At 41.4% G+C, this 18,115-nt stretch overlaps 1 protein-coding gene across 7 annotated transcripts in view; it reads right to left on the minus strand.

Annotated features, from left to right (window-relative positions):
• Positions 1-17,898, minus strand: part of LOC136324666 (spermatogenesis-associated protein 31D1-like) — a 75,078-nt gene extending 57,180 nt beyond the window's left edge. For all 7 annotated transcript variants that reach the window (XM_066257854.1, XM_066257853.1, XM_066257858.1 and 4 more), the window contains exon 1: positions 17,209-17,898. The gene's annotated coding sequence lies outside the window, so the exon portion shown is untranslated. The remainder of the gene's footprint in view (positions 1-17,208) is intronic.
• Positions 17,899-18,115: the final 217 nt, after the last annotated feature.

Below are 18,115 nucleotides of genomic sequence, written 5' to 3' on the forward strand. Positions count from 1 at the left end.
TTCAGTAAATATTTTTCAAGTGACTCCTGTGTGCCAGTCAGACCCACCCGTGGTGTTTGGAACACACGCGTGAATCACACAGATGAAGAAAAGGCTTGCCTTGTAGAATTTACACACTAGTGAGCAGGTGGAAGACAATAAACATAATAAGTAAATGACATCGTATGTAGAAAGGTGGTAACTGTTATGAAAACTGTAGAGTGGAGAAAGTGGAAAGGGTGTATGGGTAGGAGGGGTGGTAGTGAGTTGTAATCTTAAATAGGATGGACCTCACTGGGAAGGTGATATTGGAGCACAGTGTGAAGGCCGTGAGCAAGTTAATGTTGTGGGTATTTTGAGGAAGGAAATTTTGGCCAGAAGAAACCATTAACTGAAAGGCTCTAAGTAAAAAATGTGTTTGTTAAGTTCGAGAAACAGTGAAGAAGTCAACAGTAAAGACGTTTACTGGGCACTGGGGTTTGGGGGGCTGAGTTTGTAGAGCTTTGTAACTGTGATGAGGACTTCAGCTGTCACTTGGAATGAAATGGGGAGTCATTAGAGGATTTTGAGCAGAGGGTATCATGGCTTGCTTATTTTCAAAAGGATCACTCTGGGTAGGAGGATGAGTGTGAAAGCAGGGTAATGAGTTAGAAAGTGATTCCCACTCTATAATGATGCAGGTGAGCAAAGAACAGGAATTGGTGAGAAATGATCAGATACTAGATATATATTCTGAACACAGAGCAACAAGGTTAGCTGGAAGTGTGTGTGATAAAGAAGGAAGTCAAGAATGACTCTAATACTTGCTAACCTCAACTGATCTTTATTACCAGGAAGGTTATATTATGATGTCCATTTTACAGGTGAGGAAACTGAAGATTTGAGAAGCTTTAGGTTACTTAGCTAGCCAGCAGAGCTAGGATGTGAACCCAGGGTTGTCTTAGTCCAAAGGCTGTGCTTCTCAACCATAATGTTGCACGACACCAGGGAGCACTGAGCTGTTACTGTACACTGATATTAGATCTCCAAGAAACTGACTCCACATGTTTTTGGTTGCTCAACACCTACTGTGAAGACTAGTTTCCGTTAACGTTTCCATGCTTTTAAACCTTTATTCATTAGTGACTATATTCCTGTCTCCAATATCTTTTTTCAGAGTTTCCCACTTATGAAGCCTGTTGCCTAACTTTCTTAATCTCCCTGACCACCAAAGCATCCACAATTGTCTTGATTTTCCTTTAGATCTTGGACTCAGCTTGGACTTCTGCCAAAGCTCTTCTTTCTTCATGGGCAAAGCTTCATATTCCAGAGTCATTTTCTTACATTTGTCCTCTTAACACCTACTTTAGGTGACTATGGACTACTTAAAAAAGTGAAAGCCATACAATTTTCCAGACAGAGGAGGAGTACGTGATAAGGAGAGCTGTGCTGACAGGGACCTTGACATCTCTCTATTTTTCCGAGTCATGCTGGCAGAGAAAAGTGTGGCAGTAGTGATCAGCTTGGAGGCCTCCAGGTGGGACATGTTTTGATCATTGGATAGTTACACCTGCCCTGAAAGAAATCTCCTGAAGGCTTACCTGCATCAAACTGAGGAACTCAAAGTTGTCTTTTTTTTTTTTTTTTTCTTTTTTCTGAAGCTGGAAACAGGGAGAGACAGTCAGACAGACTCCCGCATGCGCCCGACCGGGATCCACCCGGCACGCCCACCAGGGGTGACGCTCTGCCCACCAGGGGGCGATGCTCTGCCCATCCTGGGCGTCGCCATGTTGTGACCAGAGCCACTCTAGCGCCTGGGGCAGAGGCCACAGAGCCATCCCCAGCGCCCGGGCCATCTTTGCTCCAATGGAGCCTTGGCTGCGGGAGGGGAAGAGAGAGACAGAGAGGAAAGCGCGGCGGAGGGGTGGAGAAGCAAATGGGCGCTTCTCCTGTGTGCCCTGGCCGGGAATCGAACCCGGGTCCTCCGCACGCTAGGTCAAAGTTGTCTTTTATCTCCCTTTGCAGCTTCAAGCAAACTTAAAATGAGCGAATACTATAACCTTAACAACCAGCATTATAATTCCTCCTACAGACGGAACTGTCAATATTGGGGAAAATGTTTTGATACGTGCTTATAGGGCAGAAGATGAGTCTCCCAATGGCTGGGATATCAGATGGCGCCTGGGTCTCAGAGGAGGTTGAAGCTGCCAAGCACAGTGGAAATTGAAGCTCCTGGCATGATGGCAAAGGAGTCAAAGGGAAACAGCAGAGATGAACAGAAATGGACAAAGGAGAGGGAAGGTACTTGGAGGAAAGCTATTCAGGACACAATGTAGCTCTCTCTACACTTTGAAACTGTTGGGCAGATAAAATACAATATGCTCACTTTGTTAAAGATGGTGCTGCCCACATGGAAGCCCGTTGCCCAGGTGATAATATTAGTTGCCCTTCTTGTTTGGGATGGGCATGATTATATTAATGTGTGTTGGGGGAGGGCTTTTGCCCAAAAGGTTTTAAAAGGGAGATCACATTGTTCCGGGGGAAGAGTGATTACGTTCTAGGAGAGGCTCATGCTGTGGGAAAGCAGAGAAAGGCCACATGAAAGGGGCCATGAGAAGCAGCCAAGATGGTGGAGTGCTGAAGGAGAAGCCAGTTTGTGCAGTTTGTGCAGAGAGAAGAAGATGGGGAACAGAGGTAAATAAGTCTGGTGAGCTAGAAACCTTTGATTCTAGGAAACTCGAATAAGTCAGTGGCTTTGTGAGCCCTGAATGAGTGGGTTTTGGAGCCCAGTGTGTGTGTTTACTTGCCAGCTGGGTGCAAGCTAGGATTAAAGCTAATGGCCCACCAGTTCTTGGCTCCGTTGTTTCATTACCCTCTGTCAGAATCAAATGCAAACCTGCATGGGCCAGGCTGCTGTGATGATGGCCGTGGCTACTGGCTTTACAGCCACCATAATCTATAATCCCCAACAAAACTGATCCTCCCCAGAAAACTTGGTGTAAATGAGGGTTGCTGTGGATCTAAAGAAGAGGTGGCATGGTTTTAGGTTAGGGTTTTCAGAGTGTAGGACAGAGGCATTGTTGGGAAGGAGACAGGACTCAAGAAACTCAGGAGGCAGGAGAGAGTTTTGGGTACTACAAAATAAAAAGGTTCAATGAAATTTCACCTAGATCTCACAGGCAGGGAGTTTTCCAGCTGTTTGCTTTATTCCCACAGTATCTCAACTGGATTTAATCTTCCATTTATTTCATTTTCTCTGCCTGAAAATAATCCAGTTCAAACACTTTTTTGACCCAATAATGGTTCAGCAGTTTTCCTAGGATTGTGAAATTAAGTATTGTCCTGGCATTAAGAATAGTTCAATTGTGAGTGTCTAACATTTATTGTTTCTCTTATTGAGTCAACAAAATATAAGATGTGCTTTAATGAGTTTATAATCAGGCTGATTTTAACATATCAAGAAACATAGGTTCTTCCTATTTAATAACAAAATAAAATTCAGTAAATTCAATAAAAATATGCAATTCTGTAAAAAAAAATGTGGTCAGACTAATTTTGCATCACCCATGTTGAACATTTGACTGGCTTGTTTTCGCAGTAATTGTAACATTATGTGATATTCAGGAAGAATTTTCTTGTTCATGTTGATAAAGCAAAAGTATTTACCATTTATTAAGCCCAGATATTACCTCAGGCATCAAACACTTTATAGAATTACCTTATTTAATCCTACAACAATGTGGAAAATAACTAGCTAAGTAAGCATTACTCTTAAATATATGAGAAACTATCACTCAGAGAAATTAAGGATTCTACCAAGGTGTTACAACCAGTAAGCAGTGGAAGCAAGTTTTAAATACAAATTTGACTTCAAACTGAAGCTCAGGTTTCCTATCTTTATAGCCCTTGAGATCTAGAATTATCCTTGCAGGAATGCCATGGACTTAATCCTACTAACTAATATTAAACCAAAATACGAATTCTCTATGTTTTTGAAGGGACATGGAACAAAGATTTTAAACACTGGTCTGTTTAAACTATAAGCCACACACACACACACAATTACAATTAGAACCCTTAAGCTTTTAAGTGATACTTCTCTCCTTCACAGCATTTTAATTCTTCTTACCTCTCTTTAATATACATTTTATGCCCAGGTTACTACGTAACGTGTATTTATACTGCTGAAGCTTTCCCTGGTTCTTATCTAAGGCTCCAGTAGGTTTGGACATTTTCAATGTGACCTGGAAAATTCTCTAGAGGTAAATTTGTGGTACCTTGCTTAATTATATGGAAAGTTCCTCTGATTTCGGATTTCTCAGATATTTGTATTCCTTGCTTCCACCCACTCTTTCTCTTCTACTTTAGATGCTTCCCACTGTGATTTTGTTTTCATAACCACATGAGAAACAACAACAAAACTCCAGTTACTTAAGGGATTAACAATACAAATAGCTGTCCAGAGCCTGTGATAACAGTCTGCCTTGTTCCTACATCTTAAAGACTGAAAGAGAAGGCAAAAATAAGGCAGGAGTCCAGCAGCCCTAGCCCTGGAATGTTAATGTTTTGACATATTTGTTTCATATTTTTAAATTTTAAAACTCATTTATTATGCAGTTGTAACTACATTTGTACCCTTATACCTAATTTCCCGCTTCCCTCTCCAGAGGTAACAACTGTGCTTAGATTGATGAGTCCTCTTTCCACCCATGTTTTCACTCATTTGCTCCACACCTCTGTGTTTTCATCAATAGATGGTGCTGATTTGAGTGTTTTTAGTGTTTACTGTAATGGGACATACTGTATTTCCTCATGTATAAGACACACTTTTTTGTAAAAATTTGGGGTCTAAAGACTGGGTGCGTCTTAATATACTGGTTGTAGATTTTTTACTTGCATTTCCCGCTTTTTTGTGAGGATGAGGAGTTGTATGAATTTTATGATGAATAAAACTTGATTTCATAACTTTATGTATTACTTTTTTTTTCAAATTTTAGACCCCAAAATTAAGGTGTGTCTTATACATGGGATTGTCTTATACAAGGGGAAGTACGGTACTTGTATTACTTGCTTTTCTCCCCGGCTCAATTTTTTTTTTTTTTTTTTTTTACAGAGACAGAGAGAGAGTCAGAAAGAGGGACAGTCATACAGGAACGGAGAGATGAGAAGAATCAATCATTAGTTTTTCGCTGTGCATTGCGACACCTTAGTTGTTCATTGATTGCCTTCTCATATATGCCTTGACTGCGGGCCTTCAGCAGACCGAGTAACCCCTTGCAACCCCTTGCTCAAGCCAGCGACCTTGGGTCCAAGCTGGTGAGCTTTTGCTCAAAGCAGATGAGCCTGCACTCAAGCTGGTAACCTCGCGGTCTTGATCCTGGGTCCTCCGCATCCCAGTCCAACGCTCTATCCACTGTGCCACCGCCAGGGACCAAGACAAGCGGTGAGTCTTAGAAGGATGTAACAAAGGGAATCTGGTCATTTTAAAAAAATAAAACATCATTCAGACTTAAATATAAATAAAACGGAAATAATGTAAGTTATTTATTCTTCTCTGCGAACCAGTACCAAATGGACCACGGACCGGCCTGGTTGGGGAACACTGCTTTACAAGTACAGACCTGTAGACAATAACAAAAAGCATTCTAATTCCCAGAAATAGTCACTTTCATATCACCATGCTTTTACTTATGGAGTTGTCTTCCTCATAGGTCTCCTTTAGCCAACACCCATTCCTCAAGGGTTAGATCAATGTCAACTTTGCTAATTCCCTTCCCATGTTCTCCAGAAAGAACTAAACCCTAGCCCAGTGTTTCCCAACCTTTTTTGTGCCATGCCCCACCTTAACCTTTCTAAAATTTTTATGTCCCCCCCTATGTAACATACATAATTTTTAACATTAAAAAATTGATTTGTTCACTTAATAAACATAAATGATAGGTTCTAGGAAGAAATCACTATGAAATTGTTAACAAAACACAGTATGTAAAATTTCAAAACATATAATGAAAAACAGAAATTTAAATTCCAAATAATTTTAATACAGATTTTTCTATATTAATTTATTATTTTAATTTAGTGTGATCCTTGTGCTTGATGCTTGCTGCACAGAGATTTTATATTAGGTTCCAATTTGGTTAGCTTTAGTCTCAAGTCTCCATGTTGTGTTATATCCAGCCGATATCTTTTTTTTTACCAGTAAATCATTTACAGCACTAAATCCACATTCAGCTAAAAATGAAGATGGAAATTGTAGCAAGTTTTCTTGCACAGTTGGTTGAATTTGGGTATTTGATTTCTGTTTCCTCACAAAGCCATGCCATCGCTCCTTTGATATTAAATAAAGCTTTAACTGACTCATCATTTTGCAATTCTACGAGTTCTTCTTGATACTGCATATTTGATATATCAGACAAATCCATTAACATTGGCTGCATTATCCATGTTGGGAAATCAATTTGTTTTAAATCAGAAAATCTTTCTTTTAAATCAGCCGATAGAATATTCAAATGATTGACAATAACAAGTAAAGCGGTATCAGTTACTTCACATTTTTGGAGCCAATGAAACTGTTTAAAGTTTTTGTTGTTAATATGTTTCTGACATAACTCAATATTGGTAATGAAACCAAATATCTTTGCTTTTGCATCGACAAGAGTTTTATTTGTTCCTTGAAGTTGCTTATTTAATAGATTTAGTTTTTCAAAGATATCAGCTAAATAACTCACAAATGCTTTACCATCTATTGTTAACAGATACTTCATTTCAGGTTTGTCGCTTAAAAAATCACTAAGAGTATCAAACAGTTCCATAAATCTTTTCAAACGGTTTCCTTTAGATAGCCATCTTACTTCAGTATGAAGTAAAAGTCTCACATGGTCTTCATTTTGTTCTTCACAAAATAGCTTGAAAAGACGCTCACATTTGGCACTAGCTTTAATAGCATTAACACACTTTATTACTGTATGTAATACTTCATTCAGAACAGGCGAGATGTTTTTAGCTACCAAGTTTTCCCTATGAATAACACAATGCACAAGAATCATTTCTGGATTCGCATCTTTCATCAATTTTAAGCAGCCATTTTTCTTGCCCATCATATTGGGAGCACCATCTGCAGCACAAGATGTTATATTTTTCATTGGTATATCATTGACATCTAAGTAGTTTTTTAGCTTATTATATATATCTTTGGAGGTAGTGGTGCTTTCTAATCTTTTATAGAACAACATTTCTTCAGCAAAATGTCCTTTATCAATATATCTTATGTAAGTTATCAATACTGCCTCACTGTCTCTCAAAGTTGATTCATCCATTTGCAAGGAGAATTTTCTTGTTTTCAGCTTTTCAATAAGTTGTTTTTCAATATCCTCACTCATTTTGTCTATTCTTCTGCTAACAGTATTGTCACTGAGTGGCATAGCTTTTACATCTTTGTCATCTTTTTCAAGAACCGTTTTAAGAAATGCTGATATTAAAATATATTCAATGTGACAAAGAGTAAACGTACACTAAAAATTCATATTTATTTAAATGTATATAACACATTTACTACACTACCACTGCAAATCAAAAGGTATCTATATTTTTTCCACTTGACAAAATTTTCTGGAAAGTTATGCTTCTAAAATTAAAATTGTCATGCATGCACTACTATAGCCCCAATAATATTTATAAAATATTAGTGCTTTCTAGCCCCGATGCAAGAAGTACTTAATAAAGAGTTTAATATTGATAAAAATAAAATAAAATACTTACCAATTATATCTATACAATATATATATGTATATTTATTAAATCAACGAGCTTTTACAACAGTTTTGACTGACACTTATTTCAAATTAACACCAACTGAATGATGTGAAACACTGCCAGGGTCCAGCCCCAGAGGGGGAATCCAGGGGTCCCACAGGAGGAGACGGCGTCGGCAAAAATCGAGTGAGAGAGCTGAATTCTTTATTCTCTGGTTAGCATTTACTGCCAGGCATCTCCGCCAATGGCTGGTCTAACATTACTTTTTATGCACACACACTAAGTTACAATCACATGGTATTTTGAATACATCATTGTTTTAGTTTCACTATGGTTACATATTTTTAGATAACAGTTAATTCATATCTATAAGCTACAAGTCAGGTGGTAAGTTATTCAAAGTACAGTTATACAATAACTTGAATAGTAATAACAATATCGGTACAAACTTCTAAAAGATTAGTACTAATTAATAACTCTATTTTACTGTTGTTGTGAGTCAAGGGCGCAGAAAGAGATAGCAGACAAAATTATCAAGGACTAGCAAAGGACCACCGCTTGCTCAGGCAAATAGCCTTGAGTTCATGTAGTGTCCTAATTCTTTTTTCACAAGACTACAAAAGGCTTGCTATTTAAGAAACTGACATAGTATTAAGAGTAATTTTTACTTAAAGATACATAGAGTGCACCTGCAAGATAGCTAGTAGCAACATAATATCAGAAGGCATTAGTTGCTATTGCTGCTATGAATCCCACCACATTCCTCTCCTTATTCTTGGAAAATACAAAAATCTCATGAGAATGTTTTACTGAGAAAAGCCCAGCAACTGCCTTCAGTGACAAAACAAGTCTTTTAACAAAACATTCTTTACTTGCCAGCTGCACTCCTATCCAAGGCCACGCAACGGGCCACTCCACTACACCTTACCTAAGATTCTAATGTCTAGTTAAACTTTATTCATTTACTATATTCATACACTAGTTAAGTTCTAACTTTATTCTTTCTAACATGATTAATAAGAAGAAATTCTCCTACAAACTTAACCCTTTATGAGGGATATCATGGCCAGCCTCTTATATTTATGAGCCCAGTTCAAGGGGCTTACAGGCTTTTCTGTGGAACTTACACCTTCTGTCTCATTTCCAAAGAAATTACTACAAATCTACAGGGAAAGCACGGTACTATTATCCCTGTGCCATAAATAATAGCACACACCCAGAAAAGGGGGGAATATAAGGCCAGATTAATTCAAAAGACTAAAGGGGGATGCATCGTTGTGCCTTTCCTTTGCGGTGACTTTGTCAACCCGCAGCTGTTGGTCTTTGCTGCGGTGACTCTATCTTCTTTTGCTGTAACTTTGTCAACCAGCAGTTGTGGATCTTCTCCTGCTGTGACCTAGTTAGCCAGCATTAGTGGATCGGCTCCCGACAAAACACTACAGAAGTTGCGATGGGCCAATTAGGTGAGAATAACTGCATTGTTTAGTGAGTTTTTAAAATGTCCGGGGTTCCCCGCGGCAGCCGGCACGCTCCACGGTGAACCCAGGACGAAGTTTACTTGAAATATCAATCACCCAGTTGATATTTTGGTCTCATCAAACGAAATTATACTTAATAATTATTTACTGCAATTATTTAAGAATTGCATTTTTTGTTAAATTTGGCACTGATATCTAGCATTGCATTTAAATGGCCCCGGGGCGAAAGAGTTAAAGTATTGTCCAGTCCATTTTCAAATTGCCCCCCTTAACTATCGAATTGCCCCCCTGTGGGGCGTGGGCCCCACATTGGGAAACACCGCAGCCTGACCTGTGGTGGCACAGTGGATAAAGCATCAGCTTGAAACACTGAGGTCGCCGGTTCAAAATCCCAGGCTTGCCTGGTCAAGGCACATATGGGAGTTGATGCTTCCTGCTCCTCCCCCTTTCTCTCTCTCTCTGTAAAATGAATAAAAAAACCTAAAAAGAAAAAAACTCTTAAAAAAAAAAACTAAGCCCGTCTCCCATACCCATTTGCTAGGTTCCCGTCATATTTCATCAATTCTTTTACCACATAGCTTCATTATAGTCATACACGTAGAATCTCCCCTGCTCATGTGTGGACTTCTTGAAGATAGGATATGCAACTTTTTAAAATCCTTATATTCATTGGGGGTTTAATAAATATTAACTGGCTGAAGAAGACTGTATTAACTTAGTGTTTTCTGCCAAACTAGCTTAAATAGTCTTAAGTTTTATTTGAACCCCCTATGACTTATTAAAATGGACACTGTTGATCACATATTATTTTCTTTAATAAACATAACTTTAACAATCAAATGGTTTATTTTATGAACATAACCCAATCTAAACACCTCTGTTTCAGTGTTTGTCCTACTATATACTCTGAAAAGCTTAAATACCATGTGGATTGAAATGGAGATGGTTCACCTTTCAATTTATAAGTGCCTGATCAATTATATTTATGGAATAAAAAAAAACTACTTAGTTTCTTATAAAGCTGCACAATTAGCTTTACAAATGAGGAAAATCAATGTTTTGAGACATGGTAAAAATAAATATCTCAGGAAAGGATGTGCAATTTAAGGTCAAACACTAAGAGCATACTTTTTCTGTGAGAAAGAAATTAGGGCAAATAACCCTACCACAGAAATGCAAGCACAAGCAGTTCTATTATGAACGAAGATACTGAAAAATAAAATCAATCAATCCTGTAAGGACATCAAAGAGCACATTAGGGAAGAAGCTGAGGTAGGCAGAGTCCCAACCATTCAGCCTTAGCCACTTACCCCTGACGAGCTACAAGGAAGCTAGATGCTAGCTAGCTGCTGGTCACTAACATTGGAAATGAACACACTACTAGTTATCCTCCACTGCAGAAAAACGTAGCATAGTCAAGTTCAACTCCCAAAGAACCAAATGCTGATGAAGAGAACAAGTCTCAACATTATGTCCTGCAGGGCATATTTTAAGTAGCAAATTTCTTAGTGCTTTTTTTTTTTTTTTTTTTTTTTTTTTTTTTTCCCTGAAGCTGGAAACGGGGAGGCAGTCAGACAGACTCCCGCATGTGCCGGACCGGGATCCACCCGGCACGCCCACCAGGGGGCGATGCTCTGCCCATCTGGGGCTTCGCTCTGTTGCTACCAGAGCCACTCTAGTACCTGAGGCAGAGGCCATGGAGCCATCCCCAGCACCCAGTCCATCTTTGCTCCAATGTAGCCTTGGCTGCCAGAGGGGAAGAGAGAGACAGAGAGGAAGGAGAGGGGGAGGGGTGCAGAAGCAGATGGGCGCTTCTCTTCTGTGCCCTGGCCGGGAATCAAACCCAGGACTTCTGCATGCCAGGCCGACACTCTACCACTGAGACAACCGGCCAGGGCCAAATTTCTTAGCGCTTTTAAAATACAATTTGATTTTATCAAATGCTTTTTCTGCATCTATTGAAATTATCATATGGTTTTTCTTCTTCTTTTTGTTTATGTGATGAATCACATTGATTGATTTACGAATGTTGTACCAGCCTTGCCTCCCCAGAATAAATCCCACTTGATCATGGTGTATGATTTTTTCCAAATATTCTTGGATCTGGTTTGCTAATATTTTGTTGAGGATTTTAGCATCTCTATTCATCAGAGATATTGGCCTATAATTTTCTTTCTTTGTGTTGTCTTCGTCTGGTTTTGGAAACAGAATTATGCTCACCTCATAAAAGGAGCTTGGAAGTCTTCCTTTCTCTTGAATTTTTTGAAACAGTTTGAGAAGGATAGGAGTTAGTTCTTCTTTGAATATTTGGTAGAATTCAGTTGTGAAGCCATCAGGCCCCGGACTTTTCTTTGTTGGGAGTTTTTTTAATAAGTGTTTCAATCTCATTTGGTGTAATCGGTCTGTTTAGGTTTTCTGATTCTTCCAGATAGATGTTTGGATGATTGTATGTTTCAAGGAATTTGTCCATTTCATCTAGGTTGTCTAGTTTTTTGGCATACAGTTCTTCATAGTATTTTCTTACAATATTTTGTATTTCTGTTGTGTCAATTGCTATTTCCCCACTCTCATTTCTAATTTTATTTATTTGAGTCCTCTCTCTTTTTTTCTTGGTGAGTCTGGTTAAAGGTTCATAGATCTTGTTTACTTTTTCAGAGAACAAGCTCCTGGTTTCATTGATCCTCTGTATTGTTTCTTTAGCCTCTATGTCATTTATTTCTGCTCTGATCTTTATTATTTCCTTCCTTCTACTACCTCTGGGCTTTACTTGCTGTTCTTTTTCTAGTTCTTTTAGATGCAGGGGCAAGTTGTTTATTTGAGCTTTTTCTAGCTTCTTAAGGTATGCCTGTAATGCTATGAACTTCCCTCTCAGGACTGCTTTTGCTGTGTCCCATAAATTTTGAGTTGCGTGCATAATTTAAATAGTTATTTCATCCAAAATATCATAATTTGGAACTTTATGAGACTCAAAGAACTTATGTAATGTACATTTAACAGAAACACTCAAGGTAGCGACTTTTTTTTCTTTTCTTTTTTATTTTTTTGGTACCCAGGTTCAGGACACTTTTATGAAAAAGGTACTAAAAAAATTGCATAGTTACAGCTATCACCTAAGTAAAATTATGCTATAATTATTTTTTTTCCATACAAGCAAAGAAATTTATCACATAAAAAATCTGAATATGATGCTTTCATATAGAGAATATTGGACATTCTCTGGCATTCTCTACTGAGTTTGTTTCAAGCACAAAATCCATGTCAATTTGTAACTCTAAGTCCAAGTGACCATCAATAGGAGACAAGTCAAGAAGAAAAACAAGTCAATTGAGCTCCTAGCCTGACCTGTGGTGGTGCAGTGGAAAAGCAATGACCTGAAACACTGAGGCTGCCAGTTCGAAACCCTGGGCTTGCCTGGTCAAGGCACATGTGGGAGTAGATGATTCCTGCTCCTCCCCACTTCTCTTTCTCTCCCCCCCCCAAAAAAAAAGTGAATTTAAAAAATGAGCTCCTAATCCATTAAAAATTGAACTGACTTCCAAGTCCCTGAAGCACAGAGAGCACCTGGGTGGTATTTAAACCTGCAGAGAAAGGAAGTACATAATTGCCAAGTAGGGTCTCTGGGTCAGACTGTTGCTTCCCATGGGCTTGTTCTGTGCAGATCTAAAATTATTTCAAAGTCAAAATGCAAGTTTTGGGAAGATTTTAGCTCTCTAGAGCAAGGGTCCCCAAACTTTTTATACAGGGGGCCAGTTCACCGTCCCTCAGACCATTGGAGGGCCGCCACATACAGTGCTCCTCTCACTGACCACCAATGAAACAGGTGCCCCTTCTGGAAGTGCGGCGGTGACAGATAAATGACCTCAGGGGGCCGCATGCAGCCGGTGGGCTGTAGTTTAGGGACGCCTGCTCTAGAGGTTATCTGTACCTGCAGTGCTTGTAAACCTAGCATACAGTCTTTAATCAAACAGCTTAACTTGTCAGCAGCAATAGGAAGCTTTTAGAAGAAACAGGAAATTCCACCCTGCCCAATGCCAATAAATATTGAATTAATATATGAAGGTCTTCAGTTCTGGATCCCCAAGTCTCACATGGATTGCTTAAACTAATTCTCTAATTCTATAATTTATAGAGAGTATCTCTTCCTGAAAAGGAGTAATAGTAAATGGCAATAAATAAACCATTTCTCAATTTTTCTATCGCCCAATAGGTCATCAACACTAGAGCTCAACTAATTCTTCACTCACCAAGTGATACCAATTCTTTCTCCCCAGGAAAGCTTAGAAAGTAGCTCACTTTCTAGAGAGAGAAGCAATCCACTTCTGACTCTGGCCTTGACTCATTAGCATCTTATTCCCACTCTAAGCAACCTTCCTACCAATACTATCCCTTCTCCAGTATCTCCTAGAACAAAGAGAAGGTAATTCCTCCTCCTGGTACATCCTATAGCAACAGGCACTATTGCTAGTAGCAGCCTTTAATCATGGCCCCAATTCCTATTTGTCTTTCTCTCCCCTTTCCTATTTCAGCCACTTTTGGTTATTCAAGTTACATTTTTGCAGGAAGATAAACTACAATTTCAAGTTTGAGGAAGTGGTTCAGTACTGAAGAAAATGTTTATCTCATGTTCTTTTCTTCAAGCATTTCTCAACCCCCTGCATCTGGATTTCTCAGACCAGGGAGTGGAAGAAGAAACAACTAACTTGTTTACCTTCCCCCCAGTCCCCTTCATCCGGACATCCATTTTTTTCCGACAATTCCCAAACCCCCTTATCTAGTCAATGATATCCTCATCTCTCCCTTCCCACTTTGTGCAGCCATTTGAACTAGTCAATCGAGAAAGAATAAGATTGTACAGTAAACACTCCAGCCAATGGAGCAAGACCCAGTAGCCTAGGGCCAGCGTTAGGGATAAACACAGAATTTGCCCTCTGCCTGTGCGCTGGGCTGGCTGGCTTTCACTAGCGGTAGCACACCCTTCTGCAGAAGTTATTAAAATTGGCTTGTCAAGGTATTTTGTCTCTACGAGCCTTGCTTAATTCCATCTCTAACAGTACAACATCTGACAGAGGGAGGCAGCAAAATTACATTAGTGGTTAATTGTAGGTACCAATGCATGTACCATAATTTCATACATTGTGAGAAGGTAGTTTGTTGTCTGGGCTACAGTCAGACTGCTTGGGTTCAAACACAGGTTCTGCTAAGGTGGTATGACTCTGGGGAAAGTCACTTAACCATTCCATGATCTGTATCCTAATCTATAAGATGGAAATGTTAGTGCCTACCTTAGAACAGTGATTTTTCAACTGGTGTACCACAAGAATTTTTAAAACAGGGGACTGACCTCTTTTCCCTTAGATTGTCAAATTAAAAAAAAATAATGACACAGCCAACACAGCAATAATAAACCAGTATGAATCAATCAAAATTATACCTGTTTTGTTTTTGTTTTTGTTTTTTGTTTTTTGTTTTGTTTTGTTTTGTTTTTTGTCAGATTAGCAAAAAGCCTATCTTTTGGTGTGCCGGAGAATTATAGTAGTCACTTTCTGTGTGCCATGAAATGAAAAAGGTTGAAAATCACTGCCTTAGAGAGTTGTGAAAAATCAAATGATATACTAACATGGAAAGATACAAGCACCATGTTAGCTGTTCCTAGTACCATGTACATGTTTTAAATGAATGAGGAAATCCTATATGTATTGATTTGGAATAAAGTCCACGACATAGTGTTTTATGGAAATGCAACTGAATAACTCACTTAGTAATGGGTCTGTTCAGCAAAGAAAGAAGAAATGCATGATACATATTTATAGGTGCATCCAAACAAGCCTAGAAAGGTGCACATGCACCCAGCATTGAATTTGTCATTACCTCGGGGAGGCTGAGAAAGGGTTTACATTTGTATACTGGTATTTGCTTGAATTAACAAGTGTATACACTATTTTTATAATTTTTTAAAATAGACATTCTACAGTGGGATTTTTTAACCTTCCAGTTGAATATCTCTCAAGTCCTGGTTTAAGAAAAGATAAGCTTCTTAAAGATGAGGAAACTAAAGTCCAGCTAGGAAAAGGTCACACCCTGTAAGTACGAGCTCTCCTACATGTCTCGTTTCAGATTCCTTTATAATCTTTACAGTCCTTGGCATGTCATGTGCCTGCCATAGGACCCCAACACAAACTGCTGGATTTCCTCCTTTCCCTTAGTGTCCTGATTATCTGAGGTGCTCCTTTTATTGTGTCCAAGTAGCTTCTACATTTCGTGTCTTAACAGCTTCCTTCCTGCCTTTCATATCTTTCTCACCATTTGCCTGCTTGTCTTTCCGCCCCTCAGACAGGTGCCCTTGCCCAGGAAAACCCACTGGAGTGACACCCCCGCCCTACACATTCAGGTTTCGGCCAGGCACAAGGGACTCTAAATTGCAGGGCAAATTATGCCTCCAAGCTGCCTTTTGTCTAGCAAAGAGTCCAAACTGACTTGACTTCTAAACGTGTTTTCTTATTCCAGTCAAGAAACAGTGCTTGGTATGTTTCGGCAGGCAGTTTTTCCTTTAGGTCTTTCCTTACACAGGTGTTTTATTTTTCCTTTGGCTTTCTCCTATAAGTTACAAAGCTATTTTGTAAACCCCCCAACCCACAACCCAAACATTCTCTACCACGCTTAACCTTTATCGTGTTCATTTTTATTGTTTTAGCACCCAGACTTTCACTTCTGCTTCCTCACTCTCTCACACTCCAGCCCTCTTAGCCCCATGTATACACATTTTCTATTTCAGTCCACATAGAAACTGTTACATGTTGAACGGGGAAGGAAAAAAGAATTCCAGGCTCTAAGCAGGGAATCTTCCAAACCAACTCTCACAGGGGAACCCTAAGTGTCTGGAACCAAATCTGCCCGGGGGTATTGCGGGCCACCAGAACAGGGTCAGCATCAAAGCGATCTGGCGTCTGAAGAGCTGATTGGTTCCCGATAAACCAATCAGCGTGCGAGGCTGTGCAAGAGCAAGGGAGGGCCCAGATTACAGAGTTGACTGAGTTAAAGCTTAAAGGGGCAGGTGAGCCAGGTCGCAAGGTTTCACGTGCATTTTTGCATTTACCAGGTCACTATTAACCCTGGAACACCGGTCTCCTTAAATTCCACCTTTGGAGTTTCCCAGTTTCATAATGCAAACAGAGAAACATTACTTAGCCAACCATTCATAAAATAGTCATTAATGGTCAATGGAGGAGTAGCCATAGACTGGGGCAGAGGCCGTTAAAATCCTCCCTCCTTTCCCAGTTCCACTCCAGGTCGTCAACAAAACTCAACTGGTTCTTGAAATAGTAAATCACTCAAAAACGCTCGCCTACTCGCCAAAGCTGATTACCAAAATGCTATCATTAAACAGTGGAATAAGTTTCCCCTTCTCGAATGGCTGGGGGAAATTGTGTTGGCATTTAATGAACGCGAAATGTTTTATTACCTGCTAAAAAAAGAAGCAAATGCGCTATTAAGCTGAAGTCGGAGAAACGAAGACCTGAAACAGGCAACCACGCAAGCGAACGCAGCCGCCTCCCGGACTCGGACACCGCCCTCCGCCACCGCCCCTCGCCTGGACCGCTCCTCCAGGCTCTACCCCACACTCCTCCTATGGAGGCACAAAGATTTGGGGCGGGGAGGGCAAAAATACCAGATTTCCCTGCTGTGTTTCAAACTTCAGCAGAACTGTTCTACGCACTCCCAAGTGTACGAGCCCCCTGGAATCACAGATCTGTCCAACCTTAGCTTTCCCACGGTGCAGCGCTTCACCCACCCATCTTCCACCCATTCCCGGGCTGGAGACGCCGCGTCCTTGGGGATGCGAGATGAGGGAAGGGGGCGTGGAGAAGACAGAAATGGCCACTGTAAGTTACGAGGTACCCGCCGAGGCCAGGAAGCTGGCAGCCAGAGAACCCTGGGGCCAAGGAACTAGAGAGGGGGATTGGAACCGTGAGGGGAAGGACTGGAAGGAAAGCGGGAGAGCCGCCGGCGTCGCTGCACTCACTCTGCATAGCCAGTAGCCCCGGGAAGCCGCCGGGTCTCCTTGGGGATGAGGATGGGGCGGGAGATGTGGCCGGCGCTGCACTCCACCCCGTCCTGAGACAGCCCCAGGAACTCCGGCCGCCCGTCAGGGAAGCGCAGGGGCAGGTCCGAGCCTCCGCAGCCGCAGCCGTGCTCGGAGCCTGAGCTGCCAGCCATGATGCCGCCCATAAAATTGGCCACCGCGGATTTCACGCGAGTGAGCATATTACTCCGGCGCCCGGCAGCAGCGGTGCGAGCAGGAGGCGGAGGCTGGGGCCCCGCGAGGCGCAGCGCGGAGCATGAAGGCTGCGGCGGCCGCCGAGCGGTCGAGCAGTGGGGTCGCTGGTGTGCGCCGCGCGGCTCCGGGAGCCTAGTGCTGCAGGGTGCCGAGCCCTGGCTTCCCGCGCCCCGTGCCGCCGCCGCCTCCCCTCGTCATACTCCCGCAACGGCGAGGCATGGAGAGAGGCCGCGCGCCCCGGAGCGGTTCGGCGGTTGCAACCGCAGTAGGGCCATCCTCGCCCGCTGCGCTCGACTCCTGCGTGAGCGGAACTGAGCCCAGGAGATGATCCCGCTGCTGCCAGGCTACCGCTGTCAAGTCATGTGATAATCAGATGCAAAGGCTCTAGCCACTGCTTTGGCCGAAGCTCAGCCCCTCCCCTGACGCCCCGGCGAGGTTCGCACTAAGATCCCGATCTCTTGGCGGGGGCAGGAGGGGGGCAGGAAGGGTCTGTACCTGACGGAGGGGATAGGGGCGCTGCAAGCTCCAGGCGGTACAGGTGTTAGGGGAAGTCACGTGCGGCCAGGCAGCCTGGAAAAGCCAGTTGAGAAATCCGCTCTGGAAAGAATGCCCCCTACACCTTTGGGAAAGGAAAGGGGAGCAGGCGGGGAAA

Source organism: Saccopteryx bilineata, chromosome 2 (assembly GCF_036850765.1).
Source record: "Saccopteryx bilineata isolate mSacBil1 chromosome 2, mSacBil1_pri_phased_curated, whole genome shotgun sequence".
Classification (NCBI taxonomy): Eukaryota; Metazoa; Chordata; class Mammalia; order Chiroptera; family Emballonuridae; genus Saccopteryx; species Saccopteryx bilineata.